Raw genomic sequence first — 19,695 nt, forward strand, 5'->3', positions numbered from 1 at the left:
AGGTAGATGATGCCCCAGTTTCGTTTTTGTTCAGTAAGTCTGACTCTCATGTGTTGCGGTCTAAAGGTACCTTAACATGGATTGATTTTGACAACCTATAACTTGTTGGATAGCGGATGAAAAGGCAACAAACTGACAAATCGGCAAGGGTTTCAGACTTGAAACTTTTGGAGTGAGCCTCAGACGTAGGTACATATGCCCCCAGTTTCGTTTTTGTGCAGTAAGTCCCATAGCATTGGTCAGCGCCAGCCGACATGGCTCTCATGTGTCGCGGTCTAAAGGTACCTTAACATGGATGGATTTTGACAAACTTGAGCTTGTTGGAAAGCGGATAATTAAGTCAACCGGCTGACCAACCGGCAAGGCTTCAGAATTGAAACTTTTGGATTGAGTCTCAGACGTAGGTACATGATGACCCCAGTGTCGTTTTTGTGCAGTAAGTCCCATAGCAAGGGCTGTCAGCGCCAGCCGACATAGCTCTCTAAGTCGCGGTCTAAAGGTACCCTATCATACATGGATTTTAACAAACTATAGCTTGTTGGATAGCTGATGAAATAGGTCAACCGGCCTACAAACCGTCAAGGCTTCAGAATTGAATCTTTTGGAGTGAGCCCCAGACGAAGGTACATGATGCCCCCAGTTTCGTTTTTGTGCAGTAAGTCCCATAGCAAGGGTTGTCAGCGCCAGCCGACATGGCTCTTATGTGTCGCAGTCTAAAGAAACCTTACCATAGATGGATTTTGACAAACTATAGCTTGTTAGATAGCGGATGAAAAAAGCCAACAAGCTGACAAATCGACAAGGCTTCAGACTTGAAACTTTTGGATCGAGCCCCAAACGTAGGTACATGATGCCCCAAGTTTCGTTTTTGTGCAGTAAGTCCCATAGCGAGGGCTGTCAGCACCAGCCGACATGGCTCTCATGTGTCTCGGTCTAAAGGTACCTTATCATAGATGGATTTACACAAACTATTACTTGTTAGATAGCGGATGAATAGGCCAAAAGGCTGACAAATCGGCAATACTTCAGACTTGAAACATTTGGAGTGAGCCCGAAACGTAGGTACATGATGCCCCCAGTTTCATTTTTGTGCAGTAAGTCCCATAGCAAGGGCTGTCAGCGCCAGCCGACATGTCTCTCATGTGTCGCGGTCTAAAGGTACCTTAACATAGATGGATTTTGACAAACTATAGCTTGTTGGATAGCGGATGAATAGGATAACAGGCTGATAAATTGGCAAGGCTGCAGACTTGAAACTTTTGGAGTGAGCGGCAGACGTATGTAAATGATGCCCCCAGTTTTGTTTTTGTGCAGTAAGTCCCATAGCATTGGTCAGCACCAGCCGACATGGCTCTCATGTGTTGCGGTCTAAAGGTACCTTAAAATAGATGGATTTTGACAAACTATAGCTTGTTGGATAGCGGATGAATAGGCCAACAGGCTGAAAATCGGCAAGGCTTCAGACGTGAAGCTTTTGGAGTGAGTTCCAAATGTAGGTACATGATGCCCCCAGTTTCGTTTTTGTGCAGTAAGTCCCATAGCAAGGGCTGTCAGCGCCAGCCGACATGGCTCTCATGTGTCGCGGTCTAAAGGTAATAAGCAAAGAATAATAATAATAATAAGCAAAGATTATATAGCGCCCAATCCATCGAAAAAGGTACCTTAACATGGATGGATTTTGACAAACTATAGCTTGCTTGATAGCGGATGAATAGGCCACAGGCTGACAAATCGGCAAGGCATCAGAACTGAAACTTTTGGAGTGAGCCCCAGACGTAGGTACATGATGCCCCAGTTTCTTTTTTGGTGCAGTAAATCCCATAGCATTGGTCAGCGCCAGCCGACATGGCTCTCATGTGTCGCGGTCTAAAGGTACCTTAACATGGATGGATTTTGACAAACTTTAGCTTGTTGGAAAGCGGATAATTAGTCAACAGGCTGACCAACCGGCAAGGCTTCAGAATTGAAACTTTTTGGATTGAGTCTCAGACGTAGGTACATGATGACCCCTGTCGTTTTTGTGCAGTAAGTCCCATAGCAAGGGCTGTCAGCGCCAGCCGACATAGCTCTCTAAGTCGCGGTCTAAAGGTACCCTATCATACATGGATTTTAACAAACTATAGCTTGTTGGATAGCTGATAAAATAGGTCAACCGGCCTACAACCGTCAAGGCTTCAGAATTGAATCTTTTGGAGTGAGCCCCAGACGAAGGTACATGATGCCCCCAGTTTCGTTTTTGTGCAGTAAGTCCCAGAGCAAGGGCTGTCAGCGCCAGCCGACATGGCTCTTATGTGTCGCAGTCTAAAGAAACCTTACCATAGATGGATTTTGACAACTATAGCTTGTTAGATAGCGGATGAAAAGCCAACAAGCTGACAAATCGACAAGGCTTCAGACTTGAAACTTTTGGATCGAGCCCCAAACGTAGGTACATGATGCCCCAAGTTTCGTTTTTGTGCAGTAAGTCCCATAGCGAGGGCTGTCAGCACCAGCCGACATGGCTCTCATGTGTCTCGGTCTAAAGGTACCTTATAATAGATGGATTTACACAAACTATAACTTGTTAGATAGCGGATGAATAGGCCAAAAGGCTGACAAATCGGCAATACTTCAGACCAGAAACATTTGGAGTGAGCCCGAACGTAGGTACATGATGCCCCCAGTTTCATTTTTGTGCAGTAAGTCCCATAGCAAGGGCTGTCAGCGCCAGCCGACATGTCTCTCATGTGTCGCGGTCTAAAGGTACCTTAACATAGATGGATTTTGACAAACTATAGCTTGTTGGATAGCGGATGAATAGGATAACAGGCTGATAAATTGGCAAGGCTGCAGACTTGAAACTTTTGGAGTGAGCGGCAGACGTATGTAAATGATGCCCCCAGTTTTGTTTTTGTGCAGTAAGTCCCATAGCATTTGGCAGCACCAGCCGACATGGCTCTCATGTGTATCGGTCTAAAGGTACCTTATCATATATGGATTTTGACAAACTGTAACTGGTTAGATAGCAGATGAATAGGCCAACAGGCTGACAAATCGGCGGATTTCAGACTTGAAACTTTTGGAGTGAGCCCGAAACGTAGGTACATGATGCCCCCAGTTTCATTTTTGTGCAGTAAGTCCCATAGCAAGGGTTGTCAGCGCCAGCCGACATGGATCTCATGTGTCGCGGTCTAAAGGTACCTTAACATAAATGGATTTTGACAAACTATAGCTTAATGGATAGCGGATGAATAGGATAACAGGTTGATAAATTGGCAAGGCTGCAGACTTGAAACTTTTGGAGTGAGCGGCAGACGTAGGTAAATGATGCCCCCAGTTTCGTTTTTGTTCAGTAAGTCCCATAGCAAGGGCTGTCAGCGCCAGCCGACATGCCTCTCAAGTGTTGCGGTCTAAAGGTACCTTAACATGGATTGATTTTGACAACCTATAACTTGTTGGATAGCGGATGAATAGGCCAACAAACTGACAAATGGGCAAGGGTTCAGACTTGAAACTTTTGGAGTGAGACTCAGACGTAGGTACATAATGCCCCCAGTTTCGTTTTTGTGCAGTAAGTCCCATAGCTTTGGTCAGAGCCAGCCGACATGGCTATCATGTGTCGCGGCCTAAAGGTACCTTAACATGGATGGATTTTGACAAACTATAGCTTGTTGGATAGCGGATGAATAGGTCAACAGGCTGACCAATGGGAAGGCTTTAGACTTGAAACTTTTGGAGTGAGTTTCAGACGTAGGTACATGATGCCCCCAGTTTCGTTTTTGTGCAGTAAGTCCCATAGCAAGGGCTGTCAGCTCCAGCCGACATGGCTCTCATGTGTCGCGGTCTAAAGGTACCTTATCATAGATGGATTTTGACAAACTATAGCTTGTTTGATAGTGGATGAATAGGCCAACAGGCTGACAAATGGGCAAGGCATCAGACCTGAAACTTTTGGAGTGAGCCCCAGACGTAGGTACATGATGCCCCAGTTTCGGTTTTGTGCAGTAAGTCCCATAGCAAGGGCTGTCAGCGCCAGCCGACATGGCTCTCATGTGTCGCGGTCTAAAGGTACCTTAACATGGATGGATTTTGACAAACTATAGCTTGTTTGATAGCGCATAAATAGGCCAAAAGGCTGAAAAATCGGCAAGGCATCAGACCTGAAACTTTTGGAGTGAGCCCCAACGTAGGTACATGATGCCCCAGTTTCGTTTTTGTGCAGTAAGTCTCATAGCAAGGGCTGTCAGCGCCAGCCGACATGGCTCTCATGTGTCGCGGTCTAAAGGTACCTTAACATGGATGGATTTTGACAAACTATAGCTTGTTTGATAGCGGATAAATAGGCCAACAGGCTGACAAATCGGCAAGGCATCAGACCTGAAACTTTTAGAGTGAGCCCCAGACGTAGGTACATGATGCCCCAGTTTCGTTTTTGTGCAGTAAGTCCCATAGCATTGGTCAGCGCCAGCCGACATGGCTCTCATGTGTCGCGGTCTAAAGGTACTTTAACATGGATGGATTTTGACAAACTATAGCTTGTTTGATAGCGGATAATTAAGTCAACAGGCTGACCAACCGGCAAGGCTTCAGAATTGAAACTTTTGGACTGAGTCTCAGACGTAGGTACATGATGTCCCAGTGTCGTTTTTGTGCAGTAAGTCCCATAGCAAGGGCTGTCAGCGCCAGCCGACATAGCTCTCTAAGTCGCGGTCTAAAGGTACCTTATCATAGATGGATTTTAACAAACTATAGCTTGTTGGATAGCTGATGAATAGGTCAACTGGCCTACAAACCGGCAAGGCTTCAGAATTTAATCTTTTGGAGTGAGCCCCAGACGAAGGTACATGATGCCCCCAGTTTCGTTTTTGTGCAGTAAGTCCCATAGCAAGGGCTGTCAGCGCCAGCCGACATGGCTCTTATGTGTCGCAGTCTAAAGAAACCTTACCATAGATGGATTTTGACAAACTATAGCTTGTTAGATAGCGGATAAATAAGCCAACAAGCTGACAAATCGGCAAGGCTTCAGACTTGAAACTTTTGGATCGAGCCCCAAACGTAGGTACACGATGCCCCAAGTTTCGTTTTTGTGCAGTAAGTCCCGTAGCGAGGGCTGTCAGCACCAGCCGACATGGCTCTCATGTGTCTCGTTCTAAAGGTACCTTATCATAGATGGATTTTGACAAACTATAACTTGTTAGATAGCGGATGAATAGGCCAAAAGGCTGACAAATCGGCAATACTTCAGACTTGAAACTTTTGGAGTGAGCTCGAAACGTAGGTACATGATGCCCCCAGTTTCATTTTTGTGCAGTAAGTCCCATAGCAAGGGCTGTCAGCGCCAGCCGACATGTCTCTCATGTGTCGCGGTCTAAAGGTACCTTAACATACATGGATTTTGACAAACTATAATTTGTTGGATAGCGGATGAATAGGATAACAGGCTGATAAATTGGAAAGGCTGCAGACTTGAAACTTTTGGAGTGAGCGGCAGACGTAGGTAATGATGCCCCCAGTTTTGTTTTTGTGCAGTAAGTCCCATAGCAAGGGCTGTCAGCGCCAGCCGACATGGCTCTCATGTGTCGCGGTCTAAAGGTACCTTATCATAGATGGATTTTGACAAACTATAGCTTGTTGGATAGCGGATGAATAGGCCAACAGGCTGACAAATTGGCAAGGTTTCAGACTTGAAACTTTTGGAGTGAGCCCAGACGTAGGTACATGATGCCAACAGTTTCGTTTTTGTGTAGTAAGTCCCATAGCATTGGTCAGCGCCATCCGAAATGGCTCTAATGTGTTGCGATCTAAAGGTACCTTAACATGGATGGATTTTGACAAACTATAGCTTGTTGGATAGCTGATGAATAGGTCAACTGGCCTACAAATCGGCAAGGCTTCAGAATTGAAACTTTTGGAGTGAGCCCCAGACGAAGGTACATGATGCTCCCAGTTTCGTTTTTGTGCAGTAAGTCCCATAGCAAGGGCTGTCAGCGCCAGCCGACATGGCTCTCATGTGTGGCGGTCTAAAGGTACCTTATCATAGATGGATTTTGACAAACTATAGCTTGTTAGATAGCGGATGAATAGGCCAACAAGCTTACAAATCGGCAAAACTTCAGACTTGAAACTTTTGGAGTGAGCCCGAAACGTAGGTACATGATGCCCCCAGTTTCATTTTTGTGCAGTAAGTCCCATAGCAAGGGCTGTCAGCGCCAGCCGACATGTCTCTCATGTGTCGCGGTCTAAAGGTACCTTAACATAGATGGATTTTGACAAACTATAGCTTTTTGGATAGCGGATGAATAGGCCAACAGGCTGACAAATTGACAAGGTTTCAGACTTGAAACTTTTGGAGTGAGCCCCAGACGTAGGTACATGATGCCCCCAGTTTCGTTTTTGTGCAGTAAGTCCCATAGCAAGGGCTGTCGGCGCCAGCCGACATGGCTCTCATGTGTCGCGGTCTAAAGGTACCTTAAAAAAGATGGATTTTTGACAAACTATAAAGTGTTGGATAGCGGATGAATAGGCCAACAGGCTGACAAATCGGCAAGGCTTTAGACTTGAAACTTATGTAGTGAGTTTCAGACGTAGGTACATGATGCCCCAGTTTCGTTTTTGTGCAGTAAGTCCCATAGCAAGGGCTGTCAGCGCCAGCCGACATGGCTCTCATGTGTCGCGGTCTAAAGGTACCTTATCATAGATGGATTTTGACAAACTATAGCTTGTTTGATAGCGGATGAATAGGCCAACAGGCTGACAAATCGCCAAGGCATCAGACCTGAAACTTTTGGAGTGAGCCCCAGACGTAGGTACATGATGCCCCAGTTTCGTTTTTGTGCAATAAGTCCCATAGCATTGGTCAGCGCCATCCGACATGGCTCTCATGTGTCGCGGTCTAAAGGTACCTTAACTTAGATGGATTTTGACAAAATATAGCTTGTTTGATAGCGGATAAATAGGCCAACAGGCTGACAAATCGGCAAGGCATCAGACCTGAAACTTTTGGAGTGAGCCCTAGACGTAGGTACATGATGCCCCAGTTTCGTTTTTGTGCAGTAAGTCCCATAGCATTGGTCAGCGCCAGCCGACATGGCTCTCATGTGTCGCGGTCTAAAGGTTCCTTAACATGGATGGATTTTGACAAACTATAGCTTGTTTGATAGCGGATAATTAAGTCAACAGGCTGACCAACCGGCAAGGCTTCAGAATTGAAACTTTTGGATTGAGTCTCAGACGTAGGTACATGATGTCCCACTGTCGTTTTTGTGCAGTAAGTCCCATAGCAAGGGCTGTCAGCGCCAGCCGACATAGCTCTCTAAGTCGCGGTCTAAAGGTACCTTATCATACATGGATTTTAACAAACTATAGCTTGTTGGATAGCTGATGAATAGGTCAACTGGCCTACAAACCGGCAAGGCTTCAGAATTGAATCTTTTGGAGTTAGTCCCAGACGAAGGTACATGATGCCCCCAGTTTCGTTTTTGTGCAGTAAGTCCCATAGCAAGGGCTGTCAGCGCCAGCCGACATGGCTCTTATGTGTCGCAGTCTAAAGAAACCTTACCATAAATGGAATTTGACAAACTATAGCTTGTTAGATAGCGGATGAATAAGCCAACAAGCTGACAAATCGGCAAGGCTTCAGACTTGATACTTTTGGATCGAGCCCCAAACGTAGGTACACGATGCCCCAAGTTTCGTTTTTGTGCAGTAAGTCCCGTAGCGAGGGCTGTCAGCACCAGCCGACATGGCTCTCATGTGTCTCGGTCTAAAGGTACCTTATCATAGATGGATTTTGACAAACTATAACTTGTTAGATAGCGGATGAATAGGCCAAAAGGCTGACAAATCGGCAATTCTTCAGACTTGAATCTTTTGGAGTGAGCTCGAAACGTAGGTACATGATGCCCCCAGTTTCATTTTTGTGCAGTAAGTCCCATAGCAAGGGCTGTCAGCGCCAGCCGACATGGCTCTCATGTGTCGCGGTCTAAAGGTACCTTAACATACATGGATTTTGACAAACTATAGTTTGTTGGATAGCGGATGAATAGGATAACAGGCTGATAAATTGGCAAGGCTGCAGACTTGAAACTTTTGGAGTGAGCGGCAGACGTAGGTAAATGATGCCCCCAGTTTTGTTTTTGGGCAGTAAGTCCCATAACAAGGGCTGTCAGCGCCAGCCGACATGGCTCTCATGTGTCGCGGTCTAAAGGTACCTTATCATAGATGGATTTTGACAAACTATAGCTTGTTGGATAGCGGATGAATAGGCCAACAGGCTGACACATTGGCAAGGTTTCAGACTTGAAGCTTTTGGAGTGAGCCCCAGACGTAGGTACATGATGCCAACAGTTTCGTTTTTTGTGTAGTAAGTCCCATAGCATTGGTCAGCGCCATCCGACATGGCTCTCATGTGTTGCGATCTAAAGGTACCTTAACATGGATGGATTTTGACAAACTATAGCTTGTTGGATAGCTGATGAATAGGTCAACTGGCCTACAAATCGGCAAGGCTTCAGAATTGAAACTTTTGGAGTGAGCCCCAGACGAAGGTACATAATGCTCCCAGTTTCGTTTTTGTGCAGTAAGTCCCATAGCAAGGGCTGTCAGCGCCAGCCGACATGGCTCTCATGTGTGGCGGTCTAAAGGTACCTTATCATAGATGGATTTTGACAAACTATAGCTTGTTAGATAGCGGATGAATAGGCAAACAAGCTTACAAATCGGCAAAACTTCAGACTTGAAACTTTTGGAGTGAGCCCGAAACGTAGGTACATGATGCCCCCAGTTTCATTTTTGTGCAGTAAGTCCCATAGCAAGGGCTGTCAGCGCCAGCCGACATGTCTCTCATGTGTCGCGGTCTAAAGGTACCTTAACATAGATGGATTTTGACAAACTATAGCTTGTTGGATAGCGGATGAATAGGATAACAGGCCCATAAATTGGCAAGGCTGCAGACTTGAAACTTTTGGAGTGAGCGGCAGACGTAGGTAAATGATGCCCCCAGTTTTGTTTTTGTGCAGTAAGTCCCATAGCAAGGGCTGTCAGCGGCAGCTGACATGGCTCTCATGTGTCGCGGTCTAAAGGTACCTTATCATAGATGGATTTTGACAAACTATAGCTTTTTGGATAGCGGATGAATAGGCCAACAGGCTGACAAATTGGCAAGGTTTCAGACTTGAAACTTTTTGAGTGAGCCCCAGACGTAGGTACATGATGCCCCCAGTTTCGTTTTTGTGCAGTAAGTCCCATAGCAAGGGCTGTCGGCGCCAGCCGACATGGCTCTCATGTGTCGCGGTCTAAAGGTACCTTAAAATAGATGGATTTTGACAAACTATAAATTGTTGGATAGCGGATGAATAGGCCAACAGGCTGTCAAATCGGCAAGGCTTTAGACTGGAAACTTATGGAGTGAGTTTCAGACGTAGGTACATGATGCCCCCAGTTTCGTTTTTGTGCAGTAAGTCCCATAGCAAGGGCTGTCAGCGCCAGCCGACATGGCTCTCATGTGTCGCGGTCTAAAGGTACCTTATCATAGATGGATTTTGACAAACTATAGTTTTTTGGATAGCAGATAAATAGGCGAACAGGCTGACAAATCGGCAAGGCATCAGCCTTGAAAATTTTGGAGTGAGCCCCAAACGTAGGTACATGATGACCCCAGTTTCGTTTTTGTGCCGTAAGTCCCATTGCAAGTGCTGTCAGCGCCAGCCGCCATGGCTCTTATGTGTCGCAGTCTAAAGAAACCTTATCATAGATGGATTTTGACAAACTATAGCTTGTTAGATAGCGGATGAATAAGCCAACAAGCTGACAAATCGGCAAGGCTTCAGACTTGAAACTTTTGGATCGAGCCCCAAACGTAGGTACACGATTCTCCTAGTTTCGTTTTTGTGCAGTAAGTCCCATAGCAAGGGCTGTCGGCGCCAGCCGACATGGCTCTCATGTGTCGCGGTCTAAAGGTACCTTATCATAGATGGATTTTGTCAAACTATAGCTTGTTTGATAGCGGATGAATAGGCCAACAGGCTGACAAATCGGCAAGGCATCAGACCTGAAACTTTTGGATTGAGTCTCAGACGTAGGTACATGATGACCCCAGTGTCGTTTTTGTGCAGTAAGTCCCATAGCAAGGGCTGTCAGCGCCAGCCGACATGTCTCTCATGTGTCGCCGTCTAAAGGTACCTTAACATGGATGGATTTTGACAAACTATAATTTGTTGGATAGCGGATGAATAGGATAACAGGCTGATAAATTGGCAAGGCTGCAGACTTGAAACTTTTGGAGTGAGCGGCAGACGTAGGTAAATGATGCCCCCAGTTTTGTTTTTGTGCAGTAAGTCCAATAGCAAGGGCTGTCAGCGCCAGCCGACATGGCTCTCATGTGTCGCGGTCTAAAGGTACCTTATCATAGATGGATTTTGACAAACTATAGCTTGTTGGATAGCGGATGAATAGGCCAACAGGCTGACACATTGGCAAGGTTTCAGACTTGAAACTTTTGGAGTGAGCCCCAGACGTAGGTACATGATGCCAACAGTTTCGTTTTTGTGTAGTAAGTCCCATAGCATTGGTCAGCGCCATCCGACATGGCTCTCATGTGTTGCGATCTAAAGGTACCTTAACATGGATGGATTTTGACAAACTATAGCTTGTTGGATAGCTGATGAATAGGTCAACTGGCCTACAAATCGGCAAGGCTTCAGAATTGAAACTTTTGGAGTGAGCCCCAGACGAAGGTACATGATGCTCCCAGTTTCGTTTTTGTGCAGTAAGTCCCATAGCAAGGGCTGTCAGCGCCAGCCGACATGGCTCTCATGTGTCGCGGTCTAAAGGTGCCTTATCATAGATGGATTTTGACAAACTATAGCTTGTTAGATAGCGGATGAATAGGCCAACAAGCTTACAAATCGGCAAAACTTCAGACTTGAAACTTTTGGAGTGAGCCCGAAACGTAGGTACATGATGCCCCCAGTTTCATTTTTGTGCAGTAAGTCCCATAGCAAGGGCTGTCAGCGCCAGCCGACATGTTTCTCATGTGTCGCGGTCTAAAGGTACCTTAACATAGATGGATTTTGACAAACTATAGCTTGTTGGATAGCGGATGAATAGGATAACAGGCTGACAAATCGGCAATGCTTCAGACTTGAAACTTCTGGAGTGAGCCCCAGACGTAGGTACATGATGCCCCCAGTTTCGGTTTCGTGCAGTAAGTCCCATAGCAAGGGCAGTCAGCGCCAGCCGACATGGCTCTCATGTGTCGCGGTCTAAAGGTACCTTAACATAGATGGATTTTGACAAACTATAAATTGTTGGAAAGCGGATGAATAGGCTAACAGGCTAACAAATCGGCAAGGCTTCAGACTTGAAACTTTTGGAGTGAGCCTCAGACGTAGGTACATGATGCCCCCAGTTTCGTTTTTGTGCAGTAAGTCCCATAGCATTGGTCAACGACAGCCGACATGGCTCTCATGTGTCGCGGACTAAAGGTACCATAACATAAATGGATTTTGACAAACTATAGCTTGTTGGATAGCAGATGAATAGGCCAACAAGCTGACAAATCGGCAAGGCTTCAGACTTGAAACTTTTGGATTGAACCCCAGACTTAGGTACATGATATCCCCAGTTTCGGTTTTGTGCAGTAAGTCCCAAAGCAAGGGCTGTCAGCGCCATCCGACATGGCTCTCATGAGTCGCGGTCTTAAGGTACCTTAACATGGATAGATTTTAACAAACTATAGCTTGTTGGATAGCGGCTGAATAGGCCAACAAGCTGACAAATCGGCAAGGCTTCAGAATTGCAACTTTTGGAGTGAGCCCCAGACGTAGGTACATGATGCCCCCAGTTTCGTTTTTGTGCAGTAAGTCCCATAGCAAGGGCTGTCAGCGCCAGCCGACATGCCTCTCATGTGTCGCGGTCTAAAGGTACCTTAACATGGATTGATTTTGACAACCTATAGCTTGTTGGATAGCAGATGAGAAGGCCAACAAACTGACAAATCGGCAAGGCTTCAGACTTGAAACTTTTGGAGTGAGACTCAGACGTAGGTACATGATGCCCCCAGTTTCGTTTTTGTGCAGTAAGTCCCATAGCATTGGTCAGCGCCAGCCGAAATGGCTATCATGTGTCGCCGTCTAAAGGTACCTTAACATGGATGGATTTTGACAAACTTTAGCTTGTTGGATAGCAGATGAATAGGATAACAGGCTGATAAATTGGCAAGGCTTCAGACTTGAAACTTTTGGAGTGAGTCCCAGACGTAGGTACATGATGCCCCTAGTTTCGTTTTTGTGCAGTAAGTCTCATAGCAAGGGCTGTCAGCGCCAGCCGACATGGCTCTCATGTGTCGCGGTCTAAAGGTACCTTATCATAGATGGATTTTGACAAACTATAGCTTTTTGGATAGCGGATGAATAGGCCAACAGGCTGACAAATTGGCAAGGTTTCAGACTTGAAACTTTTGGAGTGAGCCCCAGACGTAGGTACATGATGCCCCCAGTTTCGTTTTTGTGCAGTAAGTCCCATAGCAAGGGCTGTCGGCGCCAGCCGACATGGCTCTCATGTGTCGCGGTCTAAAGGTACCTTATCATAGATGGATTTTGACAAACTATAGCTTGTTTGATAGCGGATGAATAGGCCAACAGGCTGACAAATCGGCAAGGCATCAGACCTGAAACTTTTGGATTGAGTCTCAGACGTAGGTACATGATCACCCCAGTGTCGTTTTTGTGCAGTAAGTCCCATAGCAAGGGCTGTCAGCGCCAGCCGACATGGCTCTCATGTGTCGCGGTCTAAAGGTACATTAACATGGATTGATTTTGACAAACTATAGCTTGTTTGATAGCGGATAATTAAGTCAACAGGCTGACCAACCGGCAAGGCTTCAGAATTGAAACTTTTGGATTGAGTCTCAGACGTAGGTACATGATGTCCCAGTGTCGTTTTTGTGCAGTAAGTCCCATAGCAAGGGCTGTCAGCGCCAGCCGACATAGCTCTCTAAGTCGCGGTCTAAAGGTACCTTATCATACATGGATTTTAACAAACTATAGCTTGTTGGATAGCTGATGAATAGGTCAACTGGCCTACAAACCGGCAAGGCTTCAGAATTGAATCTTTTGGAGTGAGCCCCAGACGAAGGTACATGATGCCCCCAGTTTCGTTTTTGTGCAGTAAGTCCCATAGCAAGGGCTGTCAGCGCCAGCCGACATGGCTCTTATGTGTCGCGGTCTAAAGGTACCTTATCATAGATGGATTTTGACAAACTATAGCTTGTTTGATAGCGGATGAATAGGTCAACAGGCTGACAAATCGGCAAGGCATCAGACCTGAAACTTTTGGATTGAGTCTCAGACGTAGGTACATGATCACCCCAGTGTCGTTTTTGTGCAGTAAGTCCCATAGCAAGGGCTGTCAGCGCCAGCCGACATGGCTCTCATGTGTTGCGGTCTAAAGGTACCTTAAAATAGATGGATTTTGACAAACTATAAATTGTTGGATAGCGGATGAATAGGCCAACAGGCTGACAAATCGGCAAGGCTTCAGACTTGAAACTTTTGGAGTGAGTTCCAAATGTAGGTACATGATGCCCCCAGTTTCGTTTTTGTGCAGTAAGTCCCATAGCAAGGGCTGTCAGCGCCAGAGGACATGGCTCTCATGTGTCGCGTTCTAAAGGTACCTGAACATAAATGGATTTTGACAAACTATAGCCTGTTGGATAGCGGATGAATAGGCCAACAAGCTGACAAATCGGCAAGGCTTCAGACTTGAAACTTTTGGAGTGAGCCCCAAACGTAGGTACATGATGCCCCCAGTTTCGTTTTTGTGCAGTAAGTCTCATAGAAAGGGCTGTCATCGCTAGCCGACATGGCTCTCATGTGTCGCGGACCAAAGGTACTGTGGGAGAACGGGGTATTTTCCCCTTTAATGCATTGGATTGTGTAGACTTCTTCGAGTTGTGTCCATACTTACATGAAGTTCCTTTAATGTTAAGCACTGTATCTGGGCAGATGCCAATTAACCCATGTAAACAACTGTATCCATTCTCAACCATTGGAATATAGTGCTTGCATTTGCAAGCTTTGGAAAACATTTTGCTTATCAAATGGGAAATTCAGCTTTACATAATTGATTAATAATTCTGTTTGAATAGTTTATGGGGCATATTATAACTTTGGTTAATTAAAATAAACACTTAATAAGTGCGGAGTGATAAGTCCGCCCAGCTAGTACGAGTGTGTAACAACTTTTCAGGGTTCTCACTCGCTCTGCTTTTCGCTGTCGATGGGCTAAAAAGACGTGGAAGGTTGCTGAAAATTGGAAGCCAAATTCTTCTTTTTGGGAGATGATAGGCATCCCGACAGGATGCCAGAATAGGCGGCTGTGAGTGAGAGCAGTCTGGCTTGGGGGTTTTAATTTTCTGCAATACTGATGTTTCTACCATGTGCCAATGTTAATTGATGATCAATGAAGATGAACCAAGATAATTAAATGAGGAGATAATCAAGTACAAGATCAGTGAGTGCAGTCCAGAGTTGTTATTCCATCCCAAGGGTACACACCCTCAACCCCGAGGTGGAGTCCACACCCCCTCCCTGATAGGAGACAACCAGTTCCTATTCCATGACAAAGTGGCGTCGTAGACAGGATACCAACTCGTGGAAAATTCGAAGATTGTATTCTTTAATTATCAATAATTGTCTATTGATCACTGCTGATGTTTAAGTAACGCTTAAAAGAAATAATGCCAAACCCCCAGGCCATGTTTTGGAAAAATTTTGTAGTTGAATCACTACATGTAACTGTTGATTTGCTTTGCATTATCATATTGAGTCACATTTGTAAGATGTGTTTTCCGTTTGTTTGATAAGTATTTTGTATGCACTGTACTTGTGAATACATGTGACTGGAGTATTCTGTTATTGTTTTGCTCCCGGTGCTCTATGGATTCTAGCCCCTACATGTATGTTTTCTTATTCACATGCATTTGGATCTGTATTTGACTTGATACATGTATATTTATTTGTAGGAGTTCATGAATGATTGGGTTCTTACAACATTTTGAACTCATTTAGCTGGGTATTGACCACAGTTAATTGATTTACCTTTGACCACGTGATAGGCATTGTAAAGCTGAACTTCTGAGTTATACTTAGAATTTTTCCTTTACTGTTGATGACAAAATGGCTACTGCTGAGGGCATAGCGGATGTCATTGCCAAATCTAATGAGGCTCTAGCAGAAACACTTGCCAAGGCATTCCAAGGTCTGAAGTTTACAAGGGCTCCAAAATTAAAATTGTCAAAATTCACCGGACCACCTGCAAATGCTGGGGACTTGACATTAGGTGAATGGGCGGAGGAACTTGACTCATACTGTCGGCAATTAGAGTTGACCCAGGAAGAGAAAGTGGGGGTTGCCTTAGACCATTTGGGGGGCGTGGCAAAAGAGGAGGTTCTGTGTAGCCCACCAGAAGATAGGGACAGTTTGGAAAAATTAATTGCACGCTTATGCAAGGTCTTTGGTCAATCGGAGAGTGTCGCTGCATTGACAGGTACACTGTATGCTCGCTGCCAGAATGATGGGGAAACGTTAGCAGAATTTAGTCGTGCCTTGATGAGAATCCATGACCGCATGGAACAGAGTGCGCAAGGGCCTGAATTAGCTGCGCTGCAGCTTATGCGCGACAAAGCGTTAAAGGAGCGTTTTGTACAAGGTACGCGTAATGATGCAACTCGTAGGGAATTGCACCGCATACAGATCGAAAAGCCCACGTTGACTTTCTATAAGTTTAGGGAGCATGTGCTGGAACTTTTCCCAGAGTCTGAAGGGAAACTAGCTAAGAAAAATAAGGTCAGGGAAACTGTAGTCTGTGGTGAGGAGCCTAAAGATGTTCAAGTTCGGGCTGCAGTTAAGAGGTCTGATGATGTCTTGTCTCAGTTAGTAACCTCTAATCAGTTGATTGTTGAGAAATTGGAAACTCTGTCACAGCAGCAGGCTGCTGCTACTAGTCAGATGGCAGAATTAACCAGAGTATTGAGTACAAAGCTTGATGTGGCTATCGCTTCCAAGAGTAACAGACCAACAGTTACATGCCATCACTGTAATAAAACAGGCCATATCTCTAGAAATTGTTGGAAGAAAAACGATGAGAATCGTGATGGGGCAAAACCCAAAGTACAGGAAAACCCGAGCCCTTCACCATAGTGGGCAAGGTGGTGGAGGGGATAGACCTGCCCAAACTAAACCATGATGAGTTGACCAATGATGAGCATTTAGAGTCAAATGCAGTTGAAGTTTTAGGGACTGATCGTGCTTATACTGAGAAGCAATTGCGAGAAAAATTGATTGCCAGTAGTCCCACGGCTGAGATTGTCATGGGAGGTGTGACCACTCATTGTATTTTGGATAGTGGTGCTGAGACATCCTTGATAACTTCAACGTTCTATAAACAATATTTGGCCAACAAAGTGGGTAGTTTGAGGCCAGTGGGGAGGTTTATTAGATTGATGGGAGCCAATGATTTAGATATACCCGTGAAAGGTTATCTTGAAATTCCGGTTACAATTTTTGGGTTGACCATTACTGCATGTTTTCTAGTTCGAGACGATAGTTCAGAGGCACCCACTGAACGTCGCAAGATGTACCCCGTACTTCTTGGTTGTAACATTCTGCGCACTCTTGCTAAGATGCGTGTCACCCCGTGTGGACCGTCCAAAGATGAATGGATGGTTGCTCTGCAGTGGCTGACTTGTTTGGATGAGGAGCAGGACGGTGAAGTTCCTAGGTCGATGTTGCCAACGCAAGGGTTTGTTGGTAGTGTTTGCATGGCTCGTGATGAGATCATTGCTCCGTTTTCGGCCTGTGTTTTATCCTGCGTTTTAAGTGAACCATTGCCGGCTGATTCTTGTGACGCTTGTGTTCTTATGCAGGCGATTTCTTTTGGGGTGCATTCTAATGATGCAAGAGGTGAGGGGAATGAGTCAATGATGGATAACATCCATGTTATTGAGGGTGTGCAACTCGTAGAGGATTCCTCTCTGCGTGTTTTGATTTGTAATTGTGGCGAAACTCCGGTTATCCTTCCGGAACATTTGAAGATAGCGACTGCTATTGAGGCTACATTCAGTAAGGAGGTTCACCTCTGGGAGACTGAGGATGGGGTGCAGGTCACCGTGGAACAAGTATTGATCGACGATAATTTAGGTGCATCTCAGAATCCTGGAACCGATGTTGAGGATGAAACGGTTGTATTGGGAGTCTCTGGTGAGGATAGTCCACCTAGTACGCCTAGGGAAACAGTTGTGTTCCCTGATGGTTCCTCATACCTGCTTCCTCCTGGAATCAGTCTGAGGGACTTTAATCACGAGGAGGCCTTGTTGATTGCTGAGTTGATTAAGAAAAATGAGGCAGCTTTTTCAATGAGCCCTTTAGATATTGGGAGGTGTACACTTATTCCTCACGAGATTAAGTTGACAAATGACCAGCCTATCAGACAACCGTACAGACGTATCCCTCCCCATTACATGAAGGAAGTGCAGAAATTGTTACAGGACTTGCTGGAGAAGGGAGTTATACAAAGGTCTGGGAGTCCTTATGCAAGCCCTACGGTCCTTGTCCGCAAGAAGGATGGGTCAATCCGACTATGCATAGATTATCGTAAGCTTAACGCTATTACACTTAGAGATGCATTCCCGCTTCCGCGGATTGAAGAAACTCTAGAGGCGTTGGGGGGCTCTCGCTACTTCACTTCATTGGACATGGCACACGGGTATTTTCAGCTAATCATGCATCCAGACTCAGTAGATAAGACCGCATTTAGAGTTCCATGGGGACTTTTCTCATTCACCCGTATGCCGCAGGGGTTATGTAATAGCCCTAGCACCTTTCAAAGGACCGTTGAGTTGATTTTCGGGGACATAAATCTGTCCAAGTTGATTTTGTACCTTGATGACATTCTGGTGTATTCCAGTACATTTCAGGAACATCTTGAGAGATTAGATGTTGTGTTTGGAAGACTCATTGAGCATGGTCTTAAGCTCAAGGGAAGTAAGTGTCACTTCTTCCAAAGTGAAGTCAAGCATCTAGGGCATGTGGTTGGTAGTTTTGGAGTTGCAGTGGACCCTGACAAAGTTGAGCGAGTTGCAAGTTGGCCTACTCCAAGAAGCACCGAGGAACTCCGTTCATTCCTCGGACTCGCTTCGTATTATAGGCGTTTCATCTGTGGGTTTTCCAAGGTGGCAGCTCCATTACATGCACTAGTAGCTATGGCTGGGTCAAAAACAGGGAAGGCCCCAAAGTTCAAGTGGTCAGCAGAAGCTGAAGATGCCTTTCGGGAGCTGAAAAGGGCACTGTGTATGACTCCTGTGTTGGCATATCCCAATTTTGGAAGAGATTTTGTGGTAGAGGTTGACGCCTCACTCAAGGGGCTTGGTGCCTGCCTACTCCAGGTTGGGGATGATGGAAAACTTCACCCCATAGCATATGCGAGTCGTGGATTACGTGGGGCAGAGAGGAACTATTCAGATCTGTCAAGCTTTAAGCTTGAACTGTTGGCCCTGAAATGGGCGATCTCGGAAAAGTTTCGGAATTATTTGGTAGGGTCCCGGTTTGTGGTCTACACGGATAATAATCCTCTGGCCCATTTACAGAATGCCAAATTGGGAGCGACCGAACAACGTTGGGTCGCACAGCTGGCACCCTTCAATATGGAAGTGAGATTTCGTTCAGGAAAGACAAACAGGTGTGCTGATGCTCTCAGTAGACGCCCAGTGGAAATTGTTGAGGTAGTGGATGAGGTGACTGACTGTTCCACCATTCCAAGTGAGGTTCGTGCTGCTGCTGAGGACCAGGGAGGTTGTGCCAGAACCTTTGATGCCTCTAAAGAGGAAGTGACTGAGCAGTCATCAGTTCTACCATCGTTCACTTCAAGTGAACTGGCCAATATGCAAAAAGAAGATGAGCAACTTGGGACAGTGTGGAAACATTGGGTTAATAAGTGGGAGTCGGTGGAGGATGGAATTGATAAGAATGTTCCTGGCATAAGTGGCTGGCTGAGGGAGCGACGTCAGATAGTGGAACGGAATGGTGTTCTGTACCGAAAGGTGCAGGATGCTGTGTTGGGTGTTGTGTATCAATTGCTTACACCGAAAAGCCTCCAGAAATTGATGGTCCAGTCAGTTCATGACCGTTGGGGTCACCAAGGTGTTAACCGTACACTATCATTGCTGAGAACACGATGTTTTTGGCCGGGGATTGCAGGTTATGTGAGGGAACACGTACGCCATTGTTTTAAGTGTGTGGCTTCGAAGCCACCCACCCCGACTGTCCGCACACCGATGCGGCATTTGTTGGCCTTCCGTCCTATGGAACGCCTAGCGATCGATTTTCTCAAGTTGGATAGGGGTAGGGGAGGTTTTGAGGATGTCCTCGTCATGACCGACGCCTTTACAAAATATGCGTTGGCGGTCCCATGCAAGGACCAAACTGCACCCGTGGTTGCCAAAGCTTTGCGGGATCATTGGATTTCACATTACGGTATCCCCGTTCAGGTTCATTCGGATCAGGGACGTAATTTTGAAGGGAAGTTAATCGGTGAACTCTGCAAGTTGTATGGGGTCAAAAAGACAAGAACTAGTCCATACCATCCCCAAGGCAACGGACAAACTGAGAGATTTAACAAGACCCTTTGCTCTCTTATAAGGTCCTTGGATGTTGCGGAACG

Source organism: Patiria miniata, unplaced genomic scaffold (genome assembly GCF_015706575.1).
Source record: "Patiria miniata isolate m_02_andy unplaced genomic scaffold, ASM1570657v1 HiC_scaffold_16, whole genome shotgun sequence".
In the NCBI taxonomy this organism is placed as follows: domain Eukaryota; kingdom Metazoa; phylum Echinodermata; class Asteroidea; order Valvatida; family Asterinidae; genus Patiria; species Patiria miniata.